Raw genomic sequence first — 3,166 nt, 5'->3', positions numbered from 1 at the left:
TGAGTCTGAAGTCTTAAATGACAGTATGTCATGTCGGCCCGTGCGCGCACTGGAATTAATCCAAATAGTTTTATATTCAGTAGATCAGGGGTCTTTTTTTTAACCAAGGACCCCTGACTGAAAGAGAGACGGAGCAGGCACCCCCCTACTAATATTGTGTACAATGAAGTTGCACATTAAACTAGGCCTACCACGACGTTTAGGGCGGCCTAAATCCTTTACATAAAACTTTTAGTGCACAGAATATTAAGCTATTACAATATTAATTGTTGTCATGACTTTATAAATCATTATTTAATGTTATACAGACTACATGTGGCACAGTGAATCCCTGGATTAACTGCTTCTGAGGGTGGTTTCCTAAGTGACTACCTTACCTAAAGCCAGTAAGCCTATCATCGATGGGGATTTATAATTATATTATGTAAGATTCCTGTTAAGACATTTTCGTTTTTTTATTTTTTTTCAACTTTCAATAAATGAACAATAACTTTGAGGCCCCCCTGCAGTGACTCTTAGGACCCACTTTAGAAAGATGGAATAACAACTGTCTGATGTTTAGCTGTGGAGACAAACATCCAATTAAAGGCACACAGGCCTTAGTTTACATGCGTCCCTTCTCTGTGCGTGTGTGCGTGTGTGTGTGTGTGTGTGTGTGGCTGTGCAACAGAGCTTGGTAACTTTCTGCATATTTAATATACATTAATCCACTGAGAGATAATAGCTTGTCATTGGTCAGTGGCCCCTGTCCACTCTAACTGGGGCCTTTCCCGTCAGAAAGTCTTTATATTGGTCCTGCATTTTACCTTTCCTCCTGCTGTGGATGGAATTTGTCACTCCCCGATGTGATTCAAGTGCAGATGTGATAATATTAATAATAATGTATACTTTATTAATCCCGCAAGGGGAAATTACAATGTTTGCACTCTGTTGTTATTACACACATTGTACCCAGGCTTGAACCACGCACACAGTTGCGCATGCTTGAACGGTTTACAGCATAACGTGTCAAATGGAAATTTGTGAAATCCATGAAATAGTAAACTTTTGTCATTACAAACAATAACAGAAGATGGGAATCATTTCAAAAACGTTTTAGCCATCTATGATTCATTGATAGCTAACGTTAGCTCAAAACGCCATTCAACTGACAACCTTTGTTGTGTTTGATGCTAACTTGCAGCCAGCATTGAACCAACTTCGTTAAGTACGTCCATCTTTACTGTACTGATATTACAGAAGTCTCTCGTTAGCATCTTGTATGCTAGGCTACTTGTTGCAAAGTGACGCATGCGCAACTCACATCTGCACTCAACTCACATGAGGCAGTGACAGAATCTATAGACTGCTGGTATTCATTTTGATGTTTGGGGAAGAAGTGTGTGACATCATAACACCTTTTATTATTTCAGGGAGGGCCAACTGAAAGCAAGATCTGCTTTCCAATCCCGCCCTGATTATGCCGTCTACAGAATAGACTGAACATAGTAACTCATATAAAAGACAAATTTGCAATACACAGTAAGCACATAAAACAATTACAGAATGTTAACTCAAAGTGCACATTCACATTCAGAATACATGGACTCATTAAGAAGACATTTAAAGTGATTGAATGGAATCAAGCTGTTTAAATTTCACGCATAACCATGTCCATGCATGTCTGCAGCTATGGACCCTGCAGCTGTTATGATATCTGGATCCGAGGAAGGGGACCGTGGGCCACTGCTGGACTGTCTGCACAGCCACTCTCTCTATATTTACAATCAGGAGAAGAAGACTTAATGATCCTCAAGTTGGAAATGCAACAGTTTTACTTCCTTTTATTTTACTATGTTTGTGCATGTGATAGCAGCAGTGTTGTCTTCCAACATCATGACTTTCTAGGTCAAAATGTAAACTTAGTTTTTCAACGTTTGTCACTTTTGTCACTTTTATCCAAGTTTTTCTTGTCATTTTTTCTGATGTTTTTGTCAATTTATTTCTGCGCCTTTTGATGTTTTAGTGTGTGGGGGAGGGGGGTGTTTCTCTGAAATTTTTGAAGGCTTTTTCAATTTGTTTTTTACTACTGGTGCTTTTAACCCTAGCAATGCCTTCTTGTCAACTGAGCTACTTTTTGTTTTTTCTGGGTCAACATTTCGGCGTCTTTTTCAACATTTTTGTTATTGCTTTCTACTATGAATTTCTTTTTTTTAATGCTGTAAAATTAAGTAAAACACCCAAATTCAAAGAAAAAAGTCAACTGATTGTGCATGATACTTAAGAGTAATGGTTGTACAGAGCCATTCACGGTATGTTTTTTTAATTTTTTTTATTTGGTTGAAAGAAAACCCAAATTTCTAATATAGGAACTTTTTGAAAATGGGTCAAATTTGACCCAAGGACAACAGGAGGGTTAAAAATATAATTTCCCCTTGGGGATCAATAAAGTAAGTCTTCTTCTTCTTCTTCTTCTTTTTCTTCTTCTTCTTCTTCTTCTGATAAGGATTGATAATAATTCAAGATCAGATTTATTGCCAAGCAGGCTTGCACTTGCAAGGAATTTGCCTTGGTGTACCAAGCGCATGCATTGAACAATACACATATTCTATACTTTAAAGCCCCATTGACCTATTATTATATAACCTATACAACCTATTTTACTATACAGGTAAGATGTGAATGAGTCTGCAAGTCAAAGTCGTCAAACAATCAAATTTAATCTCAGTAGAGCTAAACTCACTGAAACTGTAGTTTTGTTCAGATGACGGTACAAAAACATGCAAATCTATCAAGTGTCAAATCCATTTCACATGTGATCTTTACCTTTTGAAATAATGTCTACTTGTTTGTGGATGAGAATTATGAAAAATAATCCAAGGAAAATCACAAGAACTAAACTCAATTCACAGAAATATATATCTATTTCAAATCCCATTTTATTTTTTAAGTATGCTGTTATCATTGAGTACACAGCCACTTATCACTTTGTGTGTTTTCTGTGAATCACTTTGTTACATTTTATACTTACAAAAAGTGCTATACAAATAAAGGCTAAATGATTGATTGATTTATATGTTCTTGTCCCTTTAATAATCCCTTAGGGCAGGGGTCTTCAACATTTTTTTTAAGCCAAGGACCCCTTAACTGAAAGAGACGTGGAGCATATATATATATATATATATAT

This window comes from Etheostoma spectabile, chromosome 20 (assembly GCF_008692095.1).
Source record: "Etheostoma spectabile isolate EspeVRDwgs_2016 chromosome 20, UIUC_Espe_1.0, whole genome shotgun sequence".
NCBI lineage: Eukaryota > Metazoa > Chordata > Actinopteri > Perciformes > Percidae > Etheostoma > Etheostoma spectabile.
Note: the sequence above shows the minus strand (reverse complement) of the source record.